The sequence below is a fragment of the Crocodylus siamensis genome, chromosome 5 (assembly GCF_052110815.1).
Source record: "Crocodylus siamensis isolate JL-2025a chromosome 5, ASM5211081v1, whole genome shotgun sequence".
In the NCBI taxonomy this organism is placed as follows: Eukaryota; Metazoa; Chordata; order Crocodylia; family Crocodylidae; genus Crocodylus; species Crocodylus siamensis.
This window is the reverse complement of record NC_143399.1, coordinates 57,686,719-57,712,855: the sequence shown is the minus strand read 5'-3', so window position 1 is coordinate 57,712,855 and position 26,137 is coordinate 57,686,719. Positions and strand designations below refer to the sequence as shown.

Below are 26,137 nucleotides of genomic sequence, written 5' to 3'. Positions count from 1 at the left end.
TGGGTTTTAGTGGATGTTAGGTATCAGTTTACATCTTTAGGCATCTGGACCCCACCTCCACACATTATGGGTATTGCATAATTAACTGGTTAAACGTGCAGTTAGCTTCCACCTACTTGTGCAAAGTATCTGTTACAGGATAAAAAACTCCAACTAGCTCCAAAGGTAGACCTAAAAAATGTGTACTAACTTTATAGGTGGTTATTATCGAGCTTTAATTTTTGTGTGTCCTCTACAGGTAGGAACTGCACATTGCCCCTATGGCTGGGAGCCCCATCAACAGAGGGTTCTGGTTGTGGGTGCCTGCCTCCTGCTGATACAGGGGAAACACAGGATTAGGCTCCCCCTATACCATCAATCAGGAACAATACGATCTAATCCACAACCCCACAATCACACCTTCTGCCATGCATGTATGGCATAGCAGGAGGTGCAATTGTGTAGATCATGTATTAGAGCCGACCATGCCTTTACCTGAATGTGTAGAGGAGGCCTGAATAATTTTATAAGTTTATCATACTGACCCTTGTCGTAGAATGTTTGACCTTTTTAAAAGGAGCTATCACAAATATCTAGCAAGAGAAAAAATTGTGGCTTTTTAAAGTACACCTAAAAAGCCAGTCTGTAATTTTTAAAAGAAGAACAAAAATTGTTTCCTTTGTAAATTGATATGTCATAAACCATCACCTCTAATAATTTAGAACAATCAAATTTATGTAGCTTTCTTTAACATTAAAGAATGATCACTCTTTCTATATGTGTGGGTGTGTTTATACACACACACACACATTCTTTAATATAGACCTATATATTCATAGATAGATAATGTATATATAATATATAACTATACATTAAAGAAAGAAAATATCTATCCATCCATCCAGTTAACTTGAGTTACATAAAGGTGGGGGGGGGTTGGGGGTGTGTGTGTGCGTGTGTGTGTGTGTGTATAAACACCCCCCTTATATATATAATATATATCTTTCCCTTTTTGGCAGTGGGGAATAAGATTTCCTAAGTCTGCATAAAATATAAATGAATCGTAACACTGTTATAAATAAAAGAATTCTCAAAGGCCTCTCAACAAATTGCCTACAAAGTCCAATTCCTAGCAACCAGTAGATTAGTAATATATGCTTAGCTCCTATGGGGTTTTTTATTTGGTAGTTAATTTAAAACTTTTTTTTTCCCCCTCAGACAAAAGTGCTTTAAAAACATCTCTGTTCTACCTGTAAAATAACTCCACAAAGTTTGGAAACAGACTACTTGACAGAAATCCTTTGCCTGGAAAGCCCACAAGGATTATCAGGGATAGTACTCCCATTATGTAGGAAATGGAACAGGGATATCACTTTACAAAGAGTACATTAATGCAAACCAGTAATGTAATGTTACATTACAATATCTGACCTAAATGTGCTGTGTATCCCCAACAAAATAAGTTGCAAGGAGGGTTAGTATTGTTTATGAGAAGAGAACAAAGCTATTCTTAAAATCTTAAGGGAAAGCTGCCGAAAGGGGTGCTTCACATGAAATTTCACTAAACTAAAATTGCTGGTCAATAAAGCTTTGCCAAAACATCTGCAATAATCAGGAAAAAAAACCCTCCTGCACTAGTGTGTACTGGGTTATATAACTGATGATTTACAGCAATAAAACACTCTTGCAATATTGAACACAATTTTCTATAATATTAGGCTAACTACCTCTCTGTACTCATTTTGTATAATGTTTAGAATATTTATAATAATACATGGGGTCAGTGTGTGTGAGAGAGGGAGGGAGAGAGAGATGATGTGCATCTGAGTACATTTACCTTATAACTGTGAATGGCTAACATCACTGGACCAAAGAAAACTCTATATGCTTGTTCCATTTCTTCACTTGAATGAGTAGGCAGAGACCTTTACCCTCCTACTAACTTTTCTGTAAAGGGAGCGTTATTGCTATTTTCTGCTTGTATAGGCAAGCAGAAAATTACTCTCTCACCTCTCAAAGAAACAGCAGAAAAGTAGGGAATAAACATGACTAAGAGATGTCCCTGATGCAAAGTACACTTTGGGCTATTAACAGATCAGGTCATCATCCCTTACCAGTATCTGTGCTTAAACTCAGAGTCTAACCCTTTCCAAAACCAGAAAAAATAATTACTACTGAGTAGGACATTAGGGTTAGCCATTTCAAAGTACTCACAATACTGGCTTAATTCTGCTCTTTGATATTTTTTTAAATCTTTGCTTTCAATACAGACAGAATTAGGCCAATGTTGAATAGGTTTGATTTACAATTCATTTTAGGATGATTATACTGATTTGATCTGTTGCTAGTTTACAGCAACATTTTTCTTTATAAATAATACAGGTAGGAAGAAAGCAAACATAGGGAAACTAAGCCTATTAACATTTTTGGTCATTGGGGCTAAGTACAGATGTTCAATAAGCCTTTGGCAGAAAACACTCTATCACACTGAAAGTGCTATAAGATAGAGCATGTTTCAACTGAAAAGATGTGTACTTTTTGGTGGGGGGACTCAGTGCCTGCTTACACTGGCTAAGGCCAGCAGGTGGGGCAAGATCCCACACACCTTTCAGAAGGCATCCGGAGTGCCACCCCCCAGCCTCAACCCTCCACCACCTGGTGACTGTCAAAAACACCTGGAAGGGGGAACAGAGACCCCACCTGCCATGAGCCCCCTCCCTCCCCCAAGCTTACTAGTTGAGGTCTTTGGGGGGCCTGGTTGGGTCCTCACAGCAGGGGGCTCCCACCCCCTCGGCCCCTTCAGACCCAGTTCCGGGTATAGGAAAATGCTGTGCTGGGCTACCCTTCCAGCAGCTGCTGCTGTCAAGAGGCTGAGGCAGGGGCCCTGAGTGACCTGGCAGTTGCAGCAAGAAGCATGGCTTTGGCTTTTCACCTCATCAGGAACTGTGGCCAGGGGGGAAGGCAAGGCAGCTGCCATGCTATGTGGACCCAACCCAGACCCCTCACACCCCTGAGCCAGCAAGGTGTGGGGGAGCCCTCATAGAAGGGGGCTCTGTCTCCCGCCCAGCTGATGCTGATAGTCACCAGCTGCCAAGAGAGCAGGGCCAGGGAGAAGAACCACTCCAACACTCACTGCCAAGAGAGAGGCCCCAGATTCCTTCACCAACTGCACCCCTGCTCTGACTGGGCTGTGGCATGTCATGGCAGGTACAGGGACAGAAATCACCTTCTTCAACCCTAAGCTAAGCTTGGGGCTGGGATCAGAGGCTGTCACTGACTCAGGGAGTAGGACCAGCATGGTGTTGGGGTACAGTAAATAAGCTCTGCCTGAGGCTAGAGCACGACCTTGTACAATCCCAACTGGTATGGTTGTGATCACACTCAAAGTTAACGCTAGATGAGATCTGGCTTGTGTTCGATAAAGTGTTTTAAATAAAAGCACTTTAGGTTCGCGTGCATATATTCAGGGTTAACTTAGAGTGGGATCCACCGTTTTCAAGGCACTTTATATGCCATGAATGTCTGTTCTGTTATGGCTGTAAAGTGCTTCTTACGTATCCAAGCCTGGGACAATTTTTTAGCCTTTATAATCCCATTGCATCTTCAGTTTTATTCCCATATTTAATGTCACATTCAGTGTTTCATAAAAGCACTACTGAGTTATCCACTTCTCACTTAGATCTTAAACTTTTTCAGACTCTACATAATATTTGGTAGCATATGAGTGAAGTTGTAGACTTGATGGCCCAGATACTGTGTGAGGGGTAAAGATTACTTAGGTTGACATCTTTAATTGGACCAACTATGTAGTTGGAATAGTGTTAGACAAGCTTATGAAAGCATGACCTGGAGAAGAATATCTTGAATTCAAAAGCTTGTCTTGTCTTAACTCTATACCAACTACATAGTTGGTCCAATTAAAGATATCACCCTAAGAAATCCTTGACCCTAACATAATATTGAATATATTAGATTTAGTGCATGGCATACATGTGTGAAAAGCATAAAAGGAAATTGTAACTCTTCTTTCATCTATGGCATCTCCAGTAGTTCAAAAACAGACCACTTTAAACAAGTTCTTCAAGAAGCAGTACAATCTAATGTTATCCACTTTATATATAAGCACAAAAAAGGCAATTACTGAAAATCTTAGAGGGAGAAAATCTACCTTTCATTTTAGTTTGTTCAAAAGACATTGTTTTATAGTTAGTTTGTTTTTTAATTAATCTCCCAACTTGTCATTTATAACTTCATACATTACTGGAAGGGTAAAATTATTCCCAAAACTGTTATCTGCCATAATAATTGGAACAGAACTTTTTATCAGAAGTTCTAAGGAGGAATTCTCCAAGATCAAGTTCAATGGAATATTAGATGCGCTTGAAATAAAAACATGGTTATACTCTGTGCAATCTCTCTTTCAGCATCAATGTTCTGCCCCTGAGTGACACAGGCCTATTTGACACATCAAGGGATCATGGACCACTGCCCACCAAGTAAAACTAAGAGTCTACCCCAAAAAGGGAGGCTACTGAGAACATGGAAACCAATTTCTGGGATAAATGATAAAACAGGGACAGGAGTAAAGGTCAAAGGTTTATAACTAGTAAACTGAGGGGGCACAGTGAATGTAGCATATCCGACAGTGACCACTGGCCCCTGAAGAAGCCCAAGGAGCCAGTGGACATTGCCCAGTAAAACTCTGCCTAGAGATGGGACCTGACCAGGGACATGAAAGCAGCCCCACAGTCCCTTGGAGTCCTCCCAACCAAAACCTCATTCCTGGTGAGATAGATGGCTAGCTAGGCTAGGGCAAGGAGAAGGTTAAATAGAGAGTCCTAGGACTTGGGGAAGCCATGCAAGGGACATGCATAAACAATGAGTTGAGGGGAGTCATGCAGCCAGAACCCTTGCAAAATGTTCTGAAGGAGGCAATGAAGGGGCTGCATCCTGGTGCACTCCAGGTAGGCAGTTCATATGTTCTTATGAAAGTCAAATGAAAGATCAGACATCACATTTTATCTCTACACAGGCAGTACCTTATTAAGATGGCTTTATAAAGTTAACCAATAGAAAGATTAGGCAGATAAATTACATAGGAATGCTTTGTGCATTCACTTGACTGTATATCAGCAGATACTGCATCATATACTGCAGTATATAGCATTCCCTCAGAGAATTGTGACCAACTAATCAGTACAATTTTGCTGACCTATTGGCAAAGTATTTAATCGTGTGTCTGTGTGTCTGAACATGTGCATGCATCTGCAGGACAGTAACTTATTAAATGACACATTCATAAAGACTCAGGGAGCAAAACTCTTGTTATTGATGTTTTTGTGTAAATTGATATAAGTAAACCTAATTTTTACAGGGGCCTCCACTTGACACTTTAATTTTACAGTCTGTACAAGGCATATGAATACATGTATCTATTTGTATTGTGCTTGCCTTTACAATATTTCACTTAAAAAATAATCTCCTGGGGAAACTATATATAAAATAATGGCCATTGTCACAATTTAAGTACATGTATGAATTAACTATTGTCTCCAATTCTTCAGGCATTGGAGAGTGCACATTTAGCATAAATACTATATTTCCACTGTACAGGGAGTGAAGACACTATCTGGAAACCTACAAAAAGGAACCGTGTTAGAAACCCTTGCTTTTCAGGAGTTCCCTATAGGTTTCCACACTAAGGGTGCCTATACACAAGCACTGAGGCTTCTCTGATGCACTGGAATTCCAGCACATCAAAGCATACTCAATTAATGGAGTCTGCTGGAGTGTGGCAATTGCTGGTCTCCAGCAGCCTCTCGTGTCTCATGTATCAGCACCCCTGTGCTTAAAAATGGCAGCAGAGGCATTTAAACTAAAGCTCATCAAACAAACATTAGTTCAAGCTCCCTCCTCCCCCCCGCCATTTTGAAGCACAGGGGTACAGGAGATGCAGTGGCGCTTTAATTACAGCAGCTTTTGAAGTGTTAAACCACAGAGTTCCTTTTTTATGATCTGAAGAATCACATGCAGAATTCACAAATCTCTTAACTGCTACGTGGAAATCATGGAAATATTCATGATTCTTGGAGGTTAAGCAGTTCATCAAGAATTCATTGACCAAAATGAGATATATTTGTTAATAATATTGTTCCAAATAAATAGTCACTCAGCATTAACTCTATGCAAGGTAAAATTACTAAATTATAGCTGCATTATCTTGAGACAGCAGGCAACCTAAAAGGTTATATATATGGCAAAATTTAAAAGAATGTGGCTGAGAAAACATATTACTAATATAGATGCAAACCAAACAAAAACTTTATTACACAAGTGCTGCTAATTATGGATTTGTCAGGAATAGTACAAACACGAGCGGAAAAAAGGTAAGGAAATAGAACCCTCAAACTAGGGCAGCTTGACTTCAAAGGTCTTTAGCATATCCCTATGTGCTGAATCAGAACCAGAAAGATGAATTACTATTAAAAGAATTACAAATAATGAAAATGCTTCAAGCTTAGTTCATTCATGTGGTCTTATTCACCTCGTTGCAACTTCTAGCATGAGAAAATTCAGTGGAATTTGCCAATTAAAGTAAACCTCAATATTCATTTAATAACTAAGTTGTTCTGTGATACTGGAGCTACAGAGCCAGATTTTTGGAGGGTAAAATGGAAATAATGAATAGGAAAAAAAATGAATCCCCAAATTGATGACAAAAAAGGTGTAAAAAATATCTATAAAATCTGAAGATAGTCTGATGTAAACAGGAAGCATGTATTTTTGCCCCAGAATATCTAGATAGAAGAAACTGTGATTTAACTTGACATATGTCAGTAGCATAAAAATGCTCAAATAAAAAAGACACTCATCATTCATGAAATGTCAGTTTCCCTAAGGCAAATTCTGGGAAAGGACTTGTTCACATGGAATAGGAATGAGTATTTACTTATGGCAGACTTCAATTCAAAATATTTTCAATAACTCCTAGACACCAAACAGTAATTTTATAATCAGTTTCATAAATCCATACTGCACAACTTCCTATATCTAAGCATAAAAGTCAGACATTGGGCAGGACCACAGCTGCACCGACACATATTTGAAGAAGTCAAATCAGATGCAAAATAAAAACAAACCCATCAATATTGCAGACAAAGAAACTATGGCTACTAGGTCCATATAAAATGGTAACTGTAGTGATCAAGTAGAGTTGGACTGACTGATGCTGTAGCCATGATGGTCCAAGATCAAAACATTAAGGCAATTGTGACGTGACACTTGGAAGTAACGAGGCATTAAAAATGCAACATCTATCTCCATGAACAAACAACACATTGGTCTTACTCGTGTTTTGTGCTGAACTAGGAAAAGTGCCATATTTTTTAGTACACAATCAATTGAAGCATAGCTAGATTTAAGTCAATAGTTGTAAAAATTAGATTCAGTTTAAAAAGACAAGGCATTCGCATTTGTGAGATACCTCACAAACACTGATGTATGCTTCCTTTTAGATAATCTATCTTTACATATACCCTGCTGTTGTGCTTCAGTGGTAGACCCCTTGTCTGCCAGATGGGTGATCCGGGTTTGATTCTTGGACATGCATGTAACTATAGACATTGAGGCACCAAATGTCCAGACTCAGTTTGATCTTTGGATTCTGTCTCAATGGTATAAGCTGTGGTAGAAGGCTTGGGCAGCCTTCACTCCTCCATTTCCCTGTTTAAGCATAGGTATTGAAGGTCTAGGTAAACTTTCATGCATATACCATAATCCAGAAGGATTAATGGTTGTCTACTACTTTTGCATTTATAAACATGGCTTCTGCATGCCGCCATTTTGTCATTCAAGTTGTTGAAGTTTCTTAATGCTAGAATATGAGCATGAGCTGTAATGGTTTTATATAATAAAATACAAATAAATACTGGTAAATTACTTTCTATAACAAAACTATTTTAGACTGAAAGAACTATGTATAGTTAGTCTATACTTATGGAAAGACACAACAAATTTCAGTATTAATAATCTGTACATAAAAAGAATAAGAATTATCTCTTATAAAGAGCATGACAGGATTTTTCATGAGGCAAATTAACTGGTGGTTAGTTTGGTAAGAACTGCCAATGTTGGAGAACTGTAATGGTCTCCGCTAACATAGGGCAACAGAAGCCCTTTGGCCCTTCTTTGACACATAAAATAACATATAGATTCCTTTCTGAAAGAATAAATCCCCTTCAGCTTTTCATTGCAAAGTCTCAAACAGCTAACAATGACAACCACTTCCAAGGGGGAAATGTTATGACTTTCTGATTGTAAAAACTATTATCTTTGCAAAGTCATATTTTCTCCTATTTCATAGTAAACATCACATATATTTGGCTTTGATCCAATTTAATGCCTGGGTTTGTTTATTTTTAAATAATGTCTTTCAGATTCTGTACCTGTGCTTACAGCCTTGCACTTAGTAGATTGTAAGATGAATAAGGATTTAAAATCAATTTGGGCTGGAAGCCAGGATCTCTTTCCTAGATGATGCTCAAGATACTTACTTAAAGGTGAGCAGATTTTTAGTGGGTCAGAATTTTAGGTCCAAAAAGCCCCCTGAAATTTAGGTACCTAGGTAAAGGGGCTGACAAACTTGGCTGGAAACTATGTACAAATAACATCTGTCTCTCTCATATGAAAATTATGGTGCATTTCACCCACTCCAAGGTTGGGGCATGAAAGTGTATCAAGTGGAAAATTAACACCAGCTTTTGAAACTCTTAAGAAATATGTGTTACTTTGGGGCAAATACTAGGATTGAATCATATTTTATCATGGTTTACCTACTACAGTTATTACATCCCTGAAAAAATGTATTTCTTGTTAGTGACATTAAATTAATCTTTCATTTATCTATCCTCTTCTAGTGTATATATATATATGATGGGGGTAGGGATACTTTAGTATCCATGTCTAAATCTTTTTTGTGGATTATTGAGGAAAGAAAACCTTTTCTGACATCTAAGGGGATTTTTATAATCTGTTTTGAAGGGTAGCTCTATACTGCTCAGTGAGTTCTGTGCTACTTCAGTGGAACTGCTTCCAATACATGAGCTAGTTCAGGAGCATCTATAATAACCTGCAGTGTACGGTGTAGATATACTTCAATAAAATTTGATCCACCTAAGGCTAATGGAAGTTTTCAATGAGAACAGGCCTTTGCCCCCTGTTTGTTAATATTCATGTATAACAGCAAATCTTTTAAAAGGTCTAGATTCTTCTTTATGGTATAAGCAAATAAGGGTACGAATTTCAAAGGTGCCTGCATGGTTTCCACACCTAATGTTTTTTTCTTTAGTGGGAAATGGACGGAAACATTCTTTAAACAGATTTGAAAAATCAACCATAAGGTTCAAATGATGCTGTGAAATGTCTGGAGGACAATTCCAATGTATTTAATCCATTTTTTCCTTTTACCTTAAAGGGTTAATTTTGCACAGTGGATCTGATTTAATTAGCCAGTTTACCTAATCTATTTTATTTTAAAAGTATGGGGTACTTTCCATTTCAGTCTCTTACATGCCAAGTACTATCAAGTCAGCTATGTCTGAAATGGTCCTGGATTATCTCCCCAGGGTGAAACTCCAGGGGGCATTTTTAATGAAAGATATATTTTCATAACTGTGTTCTTTGATTTAATGATATATATGAATACTACAGTGATAAGTATTATGAGCATGATCCAAATCCAATGAGTCTATGGAAGCACCACCATTCAAAGTCCACAACGCATTATCTGCTCTTAACACTGATACAAAATGTATCTGCTCTATCCAGGTCATTAAATCAGCAGAAAGGTTATGGCAGGTAAATAGTCAAGGAAAAGGGTATGTCTCAGTTCTGAGAAGAAAGTGATACCAATACCTTTTAATAACTGCTTCAATTAACATCAAGAATCTTTCTATAATTTTCTTCCTAGTCACTCCTGTGTCAAATGTCTCCATCATACCTTATATTAAGAGAAAAAGGCAATGTAGAGTACTCATGCTGTCATGAAACTCCTATATACATCCTGTGCAAGATGGGTGAGAAAACTTAACTCTCCAGCAAAAGTCCTTTTTCAAGTACATTGGGAGCAAGAAGAGGGCACCAGGCAATGTAGGGCCCCTGCAAGACTCAAACGTAACCTTGTGGCTACTCCAGACAAAAAGCTGATAATTTTAACAGTTTCTTTGCTTCTGTTTTCTTGAATAAGGACTGTGACATCCCTCCTGCCAGAGGTAGGGACAATCTCAGGGATAGCCTTGTTAGGCCTTGGGTCAGCGCAGATCTAGTTAGGGATCTTCTGGAAGGCCTGGACACTTTTAAATCTGCAGGTCCAGATGCTGTCCACTCAAGGGTGTTGAGGGAGCTGGCAGGGGTCATCGTGGAGCCCTTGGCCCAGCTGTATGAGCATTCATGGTCATCTGACCAGGTGCTGGGGAACTGGAAACTAGCTAATGTAGTCCTGATTTTTAAGAAAGGGAGGAAGGAGGACCCAAGTAACTATAGGCCCGTAAGCCTCACTTTGGTTCTCAGGAAGATCTTGGAGAAAATAATCAAGGAGCACATCTGTGGGGGGCCAGCAGGGGAGATCATGCTCAAGGGCAACCAGCATGGGTTTATCAAAGGCAGGTCCTGCCTGACCAACTTGATTACCTTTTATGACCAGGTAACTAAATCCTTGTATGATGGTGTTGCTGTGGATGTAGTCTTTCTAAACTTTAATAAGGCCTTTGACCCCATTCTCATTAATAAATAAAGAGCGACTGTGGTGTTGATCCCTACACAGTTGGTTGGGTAAAAAACTGGCTGATGGAACACACCCAGAGAGTAATGGTGGATGGGTCATACTCAACCTGGCAAGATGTGAGCAGTGGGGTCCCCCAGGGCTCAGTCCTCAGGCCTGCACTGTTTAACATCTTAATCTGTGACTTGGATGAGGGGGTTGAAAGCACATTGCCCAAGTTTACTGATGACACTAAGATGTGGGGCAAGGTGGACACACTTGAAGGGAGAGAGAGGCTGCAACTAGATTTAGACAGATTATAAAAGTGGACAGATGAGAACAGGATGGTGTTCAGTGTAGACAAATGCAGGGTGCTGCACCTTGGGAGAAGGAATCCACAGCATACATACAGGCTGGGGAGTTCCCCTCTTGAAAGCACAGAGGTGGAAAGGGATCTTGTATTCATTATTGACTCCAAGATGAATATGATCTAACAATGCCAGACTGCAGCCATCAAGGCCAGCCATACTTTGTCATGCATCCAAAGGTGCATCTCAAGTCGGTCCAGAAAGGTGATACTCCCCCTCTATGTGACATTTGTCAGGCTGTAATTGGAGTACTGCACATTGGGCTCTGCACTTTTAAAAGGATGTACTAGGAGAGACACCCATTTGGTGAGAGGGCAGCATGCCCTATGAGGAGAGACTGAGGGTCCTGAACCTGTTCAACCTCAGCAAAAGGAGGCTGAGGGGGGGACCCGGTGGCTGCCTACAAAGTCATCAGGGGAGATCATCAGCAAATAAGAAGAGCCCTATTCTTCCCAGCACCAGCTGGGGTGACAAGGAAGAACGGTAATAAGCTAATGAAAAATAGGTTTAGGTTAGAGATCAGGAGGCAATACTTTATAGTTAGGGTGGCCAGAATCTATAACTGACTTCCTAGGGAAGTGGTCCTCACCCCTACCTTGGGTAAATTCAAAAAGAGGTTGGACGATCACCTGCCTGGGGTCTTGTGAACCCAGCATTCATTCCTGCCTGTGGCAGGGTGTCAGGCTAGATGATCTGTTCAGGTCCCTCCTGACCCTAGCTACTATGAAACTATGCAAGCTATAATGTCTTTTCAGTGTCACTTACATGGTTAGAAACACATCTACCTGCTTCTTTGGTATCAAGGCACTTCTCACATGTCAGGCCACATAACTTTACCTAGAGTAAAATTCCAATTTTTTTTCACTTCTGGACAGGGTCCTGGGTACCCAGTGTAATAATAGTGCATCCCCAGTGGATTTAACTCCCGAGTTCCTCCTTAGGATTCTGACCAGTGATATCTATAATGATGAGACAGCTTTCTTAAATCAAGCTAGAGTTTAATTGGCCAGCAGGAATAAATCAATTAAAGTAAGGTTTTAAAACTTTTATGACTACCTTATCAGGCTGGCCTCCTGAACAATTTCCCTGAAAAATCTAAGCCACTCACTCTTTTTTAAATTGGTATAGTCCTTTTTGATGTTCTGTTTTCCGGAACTTTTCTTATATGCTCTCTAAATAAACCATGAGCATTTGTAGAAAAGTGGATTATTTTGAAGCCACTGTTTCCCTTCTACTTGTTTTCCCAATAATCCCATATTAAACTAAGCAACATATTTATAAAGCAAACTTCCGAATAACCAGTTCAATATACTATATTCACAGCCTATTACAAAACAGGTCCATACCTGTCAAATTATGGAGTAGCTAGGAGGGTTTATATTTGCATTATCATTAAGGAACCAATTAAGGAACCATTGGGGGCTTAAAAATAATAAATATAGTGAGCACAAATGGAAAAGAAGATAAGAAAAGAAAACACATTATGTCAAATAGCACAGTGCTTTGGTCTTTCAAGAGGCTAGCCTTCAGGTCCTATTTCAATGAAGTAACTGTACTGCAATTCTCAGCAACACTTTTTTAGGTCAGATATTCCAGTCACAGAAATTAGGACAGGATATGCAGACCACTATGCATCAGGTAGTACAGTTGATTCTCTAAATGATTTTACCTGTAGAGGAAGAAAGCCAAAACAAATAAATTCCAACAACTTAGGACTGTATAGTGTGCAGAGATGCCAGAAAGTCAGTGAAATTTTTATATGATTGCTATAAAGCACTGGTAAATTCTACTACAGGAACAATGCAGAGATATCAATGATGAACATCTTAGGTGTCTGCAGTGGCATAGTGAGGGTGTATGTGGAAGAGGGGTGAGAAGCGGGAAGGTAGAGGGTGATGAGTTGCCAACCGTTGTGGGTATGGGAGCTGCACAGCATATGTGAGGGGAAGGGAAGTCTTACCTACCTGGTCTGCTGCTACCATTGCTCAGCACCAGAAGTGTCAGGTCTCCAGCAAACTGACTTCCTCAGAGTAGATACTGGTGCTCTCTTTGTTCCACATCCCCCTTCATCCTCAGTACATACCAACTGGGTTTAGGGCTTTGCCTGCTCTGGAATAGACTCCTGGAGTGGGGGGGGGGGTGGGAATGGGGAGGGAAGAAGCACCATTCTGCTTTGCTCACTCACCTCCACCCTGAAAATGCACTGCTGCACTGCCTGGCTTATGTCAGGCAGGGGTAGTGCAGGGGTTCCCCACTGCTGCAAAGGGTTCTCTGCTCCCATGTGCAGTGGCAGCAAGGGAAAGGACAACCATTCCATTTAACCACTTGCCCCCATCCCCCCAAATAAACCAATAGGTGTGGCACTGAGCTGCCAGGAACTTATGGCTGGGCAGAGAAAGCACAGGGTTTCCCTTGCTGCAGCAAAGACTCCTGGCAGGCAATATCCTGATGCCCTTTCACAGTCAGCCCCTGGACAGGTGCCCCACTCACCCTGGCCCTAGTTACACTAGTGGTTGTACACGAAACAAATTTGGGAATGAAGTTGACACTAGAAAAATTAACATAAATAAGGATGGCAAAGTTCTTTGGGTTAATGTGATATCATTTATTAGAACAACTTAGTTGGAAAAGAAGTTATTTGCAAGCTTTTGGGCTCAATCACTCTTCTTCAGGCATAGGAAGGTGATTGCACCTGAAAGCTTGCAACAAACTTTTTTCCAACTACTCAGTCTAATAAAAGAGATCACATCTACCCAAAGAACCTTTCCTACCTATGTTCTTAAACCAACACATGGACAAGCTTGAGTGAGTCCAAAGAACAGCCACACATATGATCACAGTCTTAAAAGGCAAAGCCATATAAGGAAAGGCTGAGGGATCTGGGACTCTTCAGCCTAAGGAAAAGAAGGCCGAGAAGGGACCTGGTAGCAGCTTACTGCAACACTGAGGAAGACATCAATGGCTCGGTGAGCAACTATTCACCAGGGCACTCAAGGGGAAAACCAGGAGTAATGGCCACAAACTTCTGGAAGATGGATTCAGGCTCAGCATTAGGAAAAACTTCCTCATAGTCAGGGTGTCCAGACTGTGGAATAAGCTCCCTCCAGAGGTAGTTCAATCACCTACTCTGGAAATCTTCAAGAGGAGACTAGACAATCACCTTGATGGGGTCACCTGATGCCCAGATATCTTTGCTGCTTGGTGCAGGGGGCTGGACCCGATGATCTTCCAAGGTCCTTTATGAACTTACAGTCTACCAATCTATGAACAGCTACAACCAAAAACCCAGCATAAAGATGGATGGCAGTTTTAGCATAATATTTTTTTCACTAAAAATTAAGTCCACTAATTTTAACCCACAACATAATAATTCCCAACATGCAAAGTGGAGATACAACAGTCCACTGTACAGCCTCCCAAATGTTATAGGTAGTGACCTACCAAATTCAGAACTGCACGATTTTTGTAGAAAATGCAAATTCAAGCAGGCTTTGCAAAGAATTGTGGGCTTGTCAAAAAAACAAATGATTCCACAATTTTGGTGGGATCAGAAAAAAAAGAAAAACTTACTTGAAATAAAATGCTGGTTCCTCAGAGGGAGGTCATTGTCTTCCAGGTATTGTGGCCCAGATGCACAGCCTGCTAGGGGAGAAGGGAGGAGGGAAGATGCTGGCATGAAGGGCTACCAGCAAGATGGCTACTGCCCCTTCCCCTTGCCACTCATTGGCTGAAAATTCTGTCTGTCACATGGCCCCTCCCACAAAGGGCAGGCAACTTTTTAAGTGAAGAATCTCATAAGTGATGTATCTGGATTATGATATAGTACTGGGGTGCTTGTACACATGACAAAAATTAGCATTTTTTAATTGCATCATTTAGTACCCGTCTGGGGTTTTTATAATTTAAATGAGTTTGCTATTTTGCAAATTAAACCACATCTGCATGTAGTTTAGTTTGAAACTTAGCTATTTGTAATATTGCAACCTTTAACAGCTCACCACCCCTGCCCTCCCTCCACTACCACAGGAGAGGTGGGCTAAAGGCAGAAGCAGTGATGAGACAGATCCTCCCCCCGCCTCCTGCCCCCCAGAGCCTGCTCACATCTCCTATGGCCAGCAGATGAGCTGCTAGTAGGACATGCAGCCCCTGAGCTGTGTAGGGCCGCAGTCCTTACTTTTGCACTGGTGGTGCCCCTGGGGCTTCCCATGTGGGCTTCTAGTGGGTAGGTGCGTGCTGTCGTAGCTCAAGCTTAGGTAACAGTTGGATCAGTCTGGGTGCTGCCAGTGAGCTGGGGTAGCACCCATCTGCTACCTGCCTGCCCAGGTGACCCTGGGGGGGTACCAATGCCATGGAGGGAAGATCCAGGGCTTCCTATACCTCAGGGCCTCCTGGCAGCTTGCCCACCAGCCATGGGAGAGATGAGCAAGTTCCATGGGAGAAAAAAAAGTCAGGCTGCTCACCACTTTCTTTTTTATTTCCTTAGCAGAGCCTTCAGAAGTGAGCTGCTTCCAGGCTGTGCATCCCCTGAGCTGTGGGAGGGTGGGGGAGCAGAGTGTCCCTCTGTCATGTCAGTGCTCCCAAGGATGCCCAGATGGGGTGCTAGCTGTGCAGGTGCTGTCCCAGCTCACGGGCAGAACCCATTGAATCCAACTCTTCCTTGAACCCACATGGGAATCAGCATCCAGCAGGTTCTAGCTCACAGGCTTGGGGAAGAGTTGGATGTGGCAGGTGCTGCCTGTGAAGTGGGGCAGCACCTGCACAGTAAGCACCCCACCTAGGCAGCCTAGCAGGATGCCACCACTGTGGATGGATGGATTGGGTCCCCCCTTAGCTCAGGGGATGCATGGCCCAGCAGCAGCTTGTGCCAGCAGGATCCACTGAGGAAAAAAAAATTGGCAAGGGGCCTCATCATTTTTTTCCCCCCATGGAGCTTGACTGCCTCCCCTACGGCCAGGGAGAAGACGCCAGGGGGCCCTGAGCTGCAGGGGGTTCCAGAACTTCCCTCCATGGCAGCACCCACCTACTAGAAGCCCCAGGGGGCACTGCCATCATAGAAGGAAGGACCAGGGCTCCCTGTAGCTCAGGGACCACTTGGTCCACCAGCAGCTCACACCCCAGCTGTGGGAGAAGCAAGCAAGCTCATCAGAGAAAAATTATCAAAAAGATTGGGCCCCCCATCATAATGGTGATGGAAGCCCCTAACTTGTAATGATGGGTTTTTAATTATCATATTGAAAAACCCACCATTTCAATTTATGTGACCAAACTCATGTCACATGTATAACTGGCCCTGGATATGACTTCTCCAACTGGGTTAGGTGGCAGAGAAGTAGATAATTAAAATTGCTGTTTCCACATTCACAGTAGCTATATTGGCTGAAAAAAGTGACATAGCTTATCATTCAGTGTGTACACATACTCATTCTTTACTAACTTACAAAACTTGAACTATTCTTCTGACTTCAAATGGCAGTTAGAAGTGTTTGCTCTCAGTGGCCCTATTGTTGTTCACATCAAAAGTATAGCACCAATTTATACCAGAAAAGGATCAATATCATATTGTTACAGCTATTTTTCCCAAAATGTCAGCATAGAGAATTTGCCACTGGATCTGAAAGTCAGTCTGGGTCCTGTCCTTCTCCTGCTTCAATATTTGTAATAGTAACTTTTTGTGTGCAAAAGGATCAGATTCTGAAGGCCAGTAGCGGCCACTTTTGTACCATTTAATAGCATAAAGGAACTGTAATCTACTTGCAGATAACCAACAGGGACTTCCTTTTCTGTCCCTACTGGCATATTTAGGATACTGCCAATACTTGTATCTTCCTATGCAGAAGAAGACTTTTGGGGTTCTCTTCTGATGCATCCAAATCAGGAACAAAAGCTGAACCATGAATTCTCTAGGGAACTGACTGAGGCTCCATGCTTTCGGTGCATGGTTGTCATGAGAGACTTCAACTACCTGGACATCTCATGGGAAGAGCACTCAGCCAAATAAGATCAGTTACAAAGCTTCCTCACATGTGTGGATGAACTCTACCTATCTCAAGAAGTTTATGGACCAACAAGAGGTAAGGTGCTGCCTGGTACTGGCCAAAGGGAATGATCTAGTTATCAGCCTAAGAATTGAAGGGAAGCTGGATGACAGTGACCATGAGTTGATCACTTTCACTATCAGTTGCAAATCTGGCTACTCAGTCATCAATGTAGAAGTCCTTGAATTTAGGATAGCTGACTCAGGCTTGTTGTCAAAGCCCTGAGAGGCCATAATTTGACAGGGAGGGGAGTTCAAGATGAGTGGTTGCTCCTTAAGGCAGTGATCCTAAACACACAAGGGAAGTCCATTCCAGGCCATAGGAAAGGTAGTAAAAGGGCTCAGCGATGCCTTTGGCTCAACAGGGAACTCACAGACCTCCTACATCCAAAAAGAGAAGCTTACAAAGGCTGGAATACAGGAAACACCACTAAGGAAGAGTATTCTGCACTGGTTCATACCTTTAGGGAGGGAACTAGGAAAGCTAAGGCCATAACTGAACTCCATCTGGCTACACAAATAAATGACAATACAAAGTCCTTCTTCAGATATATGGGAAGTTGAGAAAAAAAATGAGGACATCATTCCTGCTAAGCCAAATGGGGTAGCTAACAACCAACACCTAGGAAAAAGCCAACCTCCTTAATGATTACTTTGCTTTGGTCTTTCACCAGTCTGACAAGATGAGGGTTGACAATGGTGAGAGCTGTGAATATACACCCACCATTGGTGTAGTTCTTGTCAGAGAACACCTTGAGAGGCTGGACACCCACAAATCAGCTGGTCTGGATAGACTGCACCCAAGCGCGAACAAAACTCTGGCTTGAATCTACCGATCTTCTCAAGCAAGACCCAGGAAGTCATCTGCCTGCCGTACTTGGCCTTGGTGAGGTTGCAGCTGGAGTACTGTATCCAATTCTGGGCTCCAGAATTCAGAAAGAATGTGCAGAAGCTTGACAGAGTCCACAAGAGAGCCACGCGCTTGATCAGAAGGCAAGAGAGCAGGCCTTATGAAGAGAGGCTAAGAGCCATGAGACTCTTTAGCCTGGAGAACTGTAGGCTCAGGGGTGACTTGATGGCAGGGAAGCCTATAAGTATGTAATGGGTGTGCATCAGGATCTGGGGGTATGCTTGTTCACCAGAGCACCCCAAGGGAAGACAAGAACCAACAGTCACAAACTCCTGCAAGACAGTTTTAAACTAGACATAAGGAAAAACTTCTTCAGTGTCTGAGCCACCAAGGCCTGGAATAGACTATCCCCAGAGGTGGTGCAAGCACCTACTCTGGACACTTTCAAGAAACATTTGGATGCCTATCTTGCTGGGACCATTTGACCCTACCTAACTTCCTGCCCCTTGGGCAGGGGGCTGGACCCGATGATCTTACAAAGTCTCTTCCAGCTCTAATGTCTATGAAAAATATGAAATCTATTAAATCTTAACTTCTGCCTCAATTAGTGCTCCCTGGTTCTAAACTGAAGCAAATAATTTTAGTTACCACTACTCTCACCACCTTTCTTTGCACCAAGGGGAAGTTATCTTTTAGGTGTGCAGTACTGTAAAATTGCACTGCTGCTGAAAAAAAAAATCAAGGTTAGTCTTCTTTACTTTTTTGGTCTTATTTAACATTGGAAGGAGAACACATTCTATAGATTCTTAAATGACAATCAAAGCTGAGTGTGACATGTCACAAGGGGAAGTAATTTATTTTTCTTTTATTTCTCATCCACTAAACAAAAAACAGAAGAAACTTTAAAAGCTCAACTCTCCCCCACCCCTTTACTTTGACCACAAACAGAATTCATTTCTCAGAAATGTCAACTGGTAGAAATCTTCCTGGGAGAGGGAACATTCACTTTCAGCCTGTAGCTGCCCACTCTTCCCTACTCTGTGCTTAACCAGACTTGAAGCATCCTAGCAAGAGTGGAGTGGTAGAGAATCAGTCCCTGGTTTGGGGAAGAAGCATGCAGCAGTGGTGGATGTTCCCCCCCCATTCCCTGGATTGGTCCAGGAGGGGAGTGGAGCAGCAAGGCAAGGCTTCTGCCCACTCTTCAGACTGGTGATCCCAGTCTAAGGAGTGTGCAAAGAGCAAGGAGCAGCTACTTCTCCATTTGGCTTCCAGTCTGGAAGGGGACTAGAGTAGCAGAGCAATGCCCCCACCTATTTCTCTAATCAGATGGTGCCTGGTCTAGGGAAATGCAAAGCTGCTTTGCTCCTCTTCCATACCAAACTGGGGGAGCAGGAGGCCTTAGAGAATGTTCAAATAGTCACTCTTGTGAGAAGCAAGGGAGATCTTCAAGACTGACACCTGAAAGATCTTTCTCCCAAAAGGGTCATTTTTTCTCCTGGGAGAAATTGAGTTAATGCTTGTACACTAATTCAGCTAGGTGAGTAGCAGTTCTCCCAGTTAGAAATATAACTTCTGTGCATGGCTTTTGTCATGCATAGCTGTATTTCTCACAACTTCTGTTTGTCCTTGGCTTATGTCAGCTGGCTTCCCCTTTACCTCTGCTCTTATTTTCACAACTTGGTTCTGGTTTGGATTTATATCTTCTGAGTCTCACATTTACAAGCACATTTATTAGGCCTATGTGATGTGCCATTAGCTAAAAATGGCCTCACCTTATATCTCTTATGTACCTGTAGTTAAGTCTCCATAATTTCCTGTTGTACTTCAACTCTCCATATATTCATAACTGCAACACAGACAAATTTTGACAGTAATTCTTATTTTTGCTTCTAATTTTCTGATGTAGTGCTCACTAATAATTATGATTATAGGTTGCACTTCTGCTGCACACTCCATCCATGATTTTTAAATGCATTATATGCATTAACCCTCACTATATCCCTTAAAGTAAGAGGCAGCAAAGGAAAATGTTGATACCATATGTATTTCAGCTTCAAAGTGAGATTTCCTTTATTAGATGCTAAGAGATTGATAAGGACAAGCGATAGAATCTCCTTGGTCATGGAAACTGATTTGCATGGAAATCACATACTCTAGATTTAAGAAATTAGCTGTTTTTAGTAAATCATTCACTATCAGCAGAAAGCTCAGAAATGAAGGTTTTGATATTGAAAAATTTTAACGATGAAATACATTTTCTAAATTATAGAATCTGCTTAGTCATTTTTTGCTTGAGGCTGAGAACAGATAAGATTTGCCAAGCTTGGGAAGGTTCTGGCTTTGTTACAGACCGACAGATGGAAAGTAAAATAAAATTTATTTTAGAAAGGACACTTGTAGATCTATCCAAGGCAGTCATGTCCTAATTTGAGTAGCAATCTTTATTCCTATCCCTTATTGAGGCAATCTTGATAAAGGAGCCCGAAACCTGGAAGACCATTAGAGGCACTAGATAAGTACTGCTGCTGTCCTTACCTGATGGTAGTTCCTGCCACTACTGCTTATCTGTATACCATTCCAAATAATAGCTGATAAGGCTATATTTCAGTAATCAACAGAACCTAGTCCTGCCTTCCAAAACTTACTGGAAATATACCAATTGATTTATGTGCTAAATCAATTCATCTCAGTTTTTAATAATGAACACAAAAAATGAAAATTACAATGACATGTTTGTGATCAACCTGATTAACAAGAACCATTCAAAAAAAATTGTCATATCATTGCAAATAAATTTAAAAATAATCATGACCCATTCACTGACAACTAACACACAAAAGAAGTAATAAAACTTGTTGAAATCAACAAAGCTAATACATTGTTAAATACAGTTTAATACAATTAAAGCTATATTAATAATAAATAATATAAACTATTAACTTCCACAAAGTCTTATTAATTTAAATAATTTTAATGATGTAGGGATCTAGTGTCACAGCCCTATTCTTCCTTGCCTTTCTGCTCAGTTCTGCTCAGACTGTAACTTAACCCATGGGAAAGAGACAATCCTCAGTATCACTTCTATCAGCAAGTACACAAGCGGAGACCTAGCAGGTGGAAAAAGCACCTAATGCACCTTTCTTCTCTAGGGTAGCTATCTAGGTTCCTCAGGAGGATTTAATTGCCTCATGAAAAAGTGTGAAGTAACATTCCTCTGACAAAGTAAGAGAGGAATAACAGTCCAAGCCAAACATTACATGTTAGACTTCTCTAGGGGAAGTGCATGCTTACACTACTACTTACATGCAAAGTTGCAATCTAGTCCTCAAGTCATCCTGTTGAAATCTGTAACTTCATTTGTGAATTCAAAATCTAAGTTATTCATGACAGTCTTCCAGCCATTAATGTAAATTAGGGAATAACTATTTAAATTTAAAATAGGCAGGTGCTAGCCTTCTGAATGTTAGTTTTAATATATTTTATATGAAAGAATCACAGTACAGGCATTCATTATTGAGGGCTGATAAAATATAAAGAAGTACAAAGTAATTGTAGGCAAACTTACGACATTTTTTTTTTCTAACAGCCTCTCTCTGCATTGTGAGAAGAGGGTTGAATCTGGTTCTGATGCACTTTAGCTGTACTTTTTTTTTCCATCAGGTCATATCTTTTTGTCCCTACAAAGCTGAGGCATAAAAGAAGAGCATCGGGGTTCCACCTAACTGCCATGCATTAAACAATACTAATTGATGCAAAAAGGAGCTAGCCCAGACTATTGAGTCATGCATTTATTTTTGACGTAAGATCAAATTGTAATATGTTTATTGAGTGTAGTTATATTGTGCCCCTACAGGTCTTGGTCAACTATAAATGGCATATTCAGACATTTCACAGTGCCCTTGAAGGTTTAGATACACCAATTTGTGCTAGTTTCTTTCATGTGGATATACATTCAGTGGAGTTATTGTACCAATTTCTTTGTGCAGGAAGGAAGATCAAGCATTTAGGCTCAATCCTGGGTAAAGGATTTTGCATAATGGTGCTGCTTAAAATCAAATCTAGAATAGAACTGTAATTAAGAATCTCATTTCCATCCCTGCTTTTCTCTTGGTCTAGGATAGCAGTGGGGGGAATAAACTTCACCTTTCATGCCTGGTCAAATAAGCTTCTACCCCTTCCTCACCTACTGCATTGCGCCTATTTGTTTGCAACAGCATACAGAAACTTGAAAAGATATGCCACACCAGGTCTCCACTCAAGATCTGTTTAGGGTGATCAAGGAGTTGGTGAAGACCCTGCTCAACCATTCAGATGACTAAAACAAGAATATAAGTTACCACAGCATGACTATAAAGACTGATAACTTGTGGTATTTTATTTTTGTTTTAATTATCCTGCAAATGGTGATAATTTCCCCCCTAAATTAAAGCCAAAGCTTGCAAGAACAGCAGCAAACCAAGCCCAAAGCCACCTATAAACGAAATGGTTTTAATCAGCAGTTCTTAAACATTTATTCATTTTCTGACAGACTTTTAAAACACCATCAGTATAAAGGTTAAAAGCTCAGCTATAACAACCAAAAAATAATGGTTAGGATGATCTTTACAAGCAGGCAATAAAAAGGTAGGAACCACCCCCCCACCCCATGGTGTAGATAATCCACTGTTAAATGGATTCAGCTCTTATGTTTTAATTGCACATTTCCTTGTCTGTTTAATTTCATATGAGTAAATACAGCTTTTTACAGTCAGAAAATCACTCAGTTATTAATTTATTCTTAGTAGTTTAAGAACAGTTAATGATGATTTGCCAGTTTTATGATGCTGGTGTTTAATGGACAGCTATTTGAAAATCAATATATGATAGTACTGTAAAAAGCCCTTTATGCCTCTAGCTTTAGTAAAGAATACTGTGCTGAAATATTCTCAGCTCAACAAAATCTGCAAACATTCAGCAAACAAACAACTATATTAATTATCATTACAGTCTTGACAAAAGCTTTTTCAGGAAATTAGTTTTATTACAGTATTTGTGCTATTCTCTATGCTAAATATAATAAAGGTCATATATGATATTTAGAATTGAAAGTAATAATTCTATCTACTTAAAAAGACAAAATGCAAGCATTTAACAATGCTTATGGTAGGAGTCTATTTTAACCATTGATAGAAGAGGCAGTAAGGAAAACATATTAAGCCTGTAAAGCTAGTACAGGAGTTTTATCTATGTAGACTCAAAAAACATTTCTACTCTGTTGGCACATCTACATGACATACTTTATTGTGCATTAGACTAATCTAATGTGCAAGAAAATATCACCATCTACAAGTATACAGGACTTACTGTGCAGTAAATTAAGCTAAATACACCATTTGCTAGTACCAAAAAAACCAGGTAATAGATTAATGGTGCATTTGCTAACTGTGAAGTAGCACATAGGTAGATACTGACTGGGAGCAATTTACTCCCATTTAGCCCAGGAGCAGGGGGTCTGCTGCTGCCTGGCCAATCCCCAGCATGGGGCTGGAGTGGGGAGGGAAGCTGTGCCAGCTTCAGGGACAGCTGTCTTGCCATCACATGAGGATTGCAACCTGTCCCCATCCAGGACAGGCGGCCAGGACCGCTGTGTCCCAGCCATGTGAAGATTGGGTTGGGACCTGATCTCTGCATGACTGGTAGAGATGTCCTGGAAGCTGGGACTGCTGTCCTGACCTGATCCCCACATGGCCAATAGAGCTGTCCTGGCTGCCTCAGCCAAGTGGGGACAGTTCTCAATCCCCATGTTGCTATCATACAGTGTCCCTGCCAGCAGGGACAGCTCTCCTGGCCATGTAGGGGTTGGGACCAGCCCCCATACCCCCTTTCAGGCCTGGGGCTGGAACTTGAGCTAGGCTGGGGCTCCCCCTGTCTGCTGAAGTGGGGCAGAACAGAGCACGAGCAGCACTGGGATGCTCCTATGAGGTACAACTTGCCCCTGACATGGACACTGTAGCAGGGCACTAAGGTGCCTGCTACCTGGAGAGCCAGGATAACCATCCAGGTGCCGGTTGCCAGGGCAACCTGAGGGAGGTAAGGATAAGGACCCACATCTGCCCAGTCAGCTGGCTGGAAGGGACAGGGCTTGGCTCCTATATAAATCCCAGGGTGAGGCCAGGCAGGGGGTTCCCCTGCTGGCAGCCAAAGGGGAAGGGGCTCTGCCAGACCATGCAAAGAGGAGAGGCCAGATTGCAGGTATGGCCCAAGATTGGGGAAAGATGGAGCAACCCTGGTGGCAGGAAGAATGTGGTTATAGCCAGATGGTGAAGGTTTATGTTGTAGCCAAGGGGCTTGTGTTTCTGTTTACTGATTACGACTGGTGGTTTGGGTGAGGCTATTAGAGGTGGAGGAGGCCTCAGAAGGGATCCACAGCAGTGTGGGGATCCCAGCCCCAGGCAAAGGGGGAAGCAAGAGAAGCCCCAGAGCGGGAGGAAGCAGCAAGAGAAGGGCCGTGGAGAGCTCAACTGCGAGACAGAAGGGCCGCGGAGAGCCCAAGTGCCCAGTGAGGTGCTGTAAGACTGAACAACATCTGGTACATCGGTGAGGTTTGGGCTGTGGTACAAGGGTGGTTGGAGCCATGTATAGCCCATAAGGCCAGGGTGCACAGGATCACCCATTAGCAGAACCGGCCTAAGGTACACGAGGATAACCGTGTCCAGGGAGCAGAAGAGGCAGCCTCCCTAATTACATATCTGACATCAAAGACGTGGTGGGCAAGATTGAGGGCGCGTTATAGACCGACTGGGCACGGTAAGGGGCACTAGGGGAGAGCACAGCAACTCTAGGACGCCCCTCCTGCTACAGACACATATGTAGATTTGCCGTCCGGAGCACTTTAATGAGCCTGAATATTAATTGTGGTTGCGCACACATTCAAGTTACATCATGGGTTCATAGATGTAGTGTCAGAAGGGACCTAAGTAGATTGTCAAGTCTGACCCTCTGCCCTGGGCAGGAATGAATACTGGTATCATATAACCCCTAATAAGTTTATGCTCATAGGACCCCAGCTAGGTTATTATCAAGCCTTCTTTTAGAGTCCCCTAAAGTAGGAGCCAGCATCACTTTCCTTGGAAGCTGGTTCCAGATCCTGGCCACTCTGAATGTAGTGTCTAGCCTGAATCTACTCTCAACTTGTGGCCATTATTCCTTGTTTCTCCGGGAGGGGCTCAGGGGAACAGGGTCTCACCCATTCCTCTCTGGTCCCCCAGGTAAGTTTATAGACAGCCTTCTCTTGTGAAGGCTGAACAGGTTCAGGTCCCATAGCCTCTCCTCATAGGGTCTGCCCTGCTGTCCCCTGATCATGTGAGTGGAACTCCTCTGGACCCTATTCATGCTGGCCACATCCCTTATGAAATATGGTGCCCAGTACTCCAACTGTGGCCTGATCAGTGTCGCACAGAGGTGGAGGATCACCTCCTTGGACCTGCTTATGATGCATCTGTGGATACATGACAGGGTGTAGCTAGCCTTACTGACCACGTCCTCACATTGGCAGCCCATGTTCATTTTAGAATCGATAATGTCTCCAAGATCTCTTTCTGCCACTTTGCTTTCAAGAAGGGAGTTCCCCAGCCTATAGGTATACTGCTGGTTCTTTCTGCCCAAGTGCAGTATGCTGCACTTGTCAGTATTGAATCCCATCCTATTCACATTCTCCCACCCTTGTAACCTGTCCAGGTCCAGTTGTATCCTGTTCCTCCCGTCTAGCGTGCCCACCTCACCCCAAATCTTGGTGTTGTCAGCAAATTTGAACAGGGTGCTTTTCACCCCCTCATCCAAGTCTCTAATAAAGAAATTGAACAGTGCTGGCCCAAGGACCGAGCCCTGGGGGACTCCACTACCAACATCCCTCCAGGTGGAATATGAGCCATCTACCACCACTCTCTGGGTGCGACTCCCTAGACAATTTGCAACCCATCTTACTGTGTAGGCATCAATGCCACAGTCACCTAGCTTTTTAATGACAACATCAGACAACATAATAATGAAAATAAAGTAATATATTGAGAATAAAGATTGCTGAAAACTCAGAGCAGAATAAAAGGGTCTTAATTTCCATTTAAAAAAGAAACCATGAATGAAAACAAAGCAGAGATGTTTCATGAAGCATT

General features: G+C 41.9%; 1 long non-coding RNA gene across 1 annotated transcript in view; it reads right to left on the bottom strand.

The window, feature by feature from the left end:
* The window catches only part of LOC149864142 (uncharacterized), a 321,852-nt gene that overhangs the window by 106,431 nt on the left and 189,284 nt on the right, over window positions 1–26,137 (bottom strand). The window lies entirely within an intron of this gene.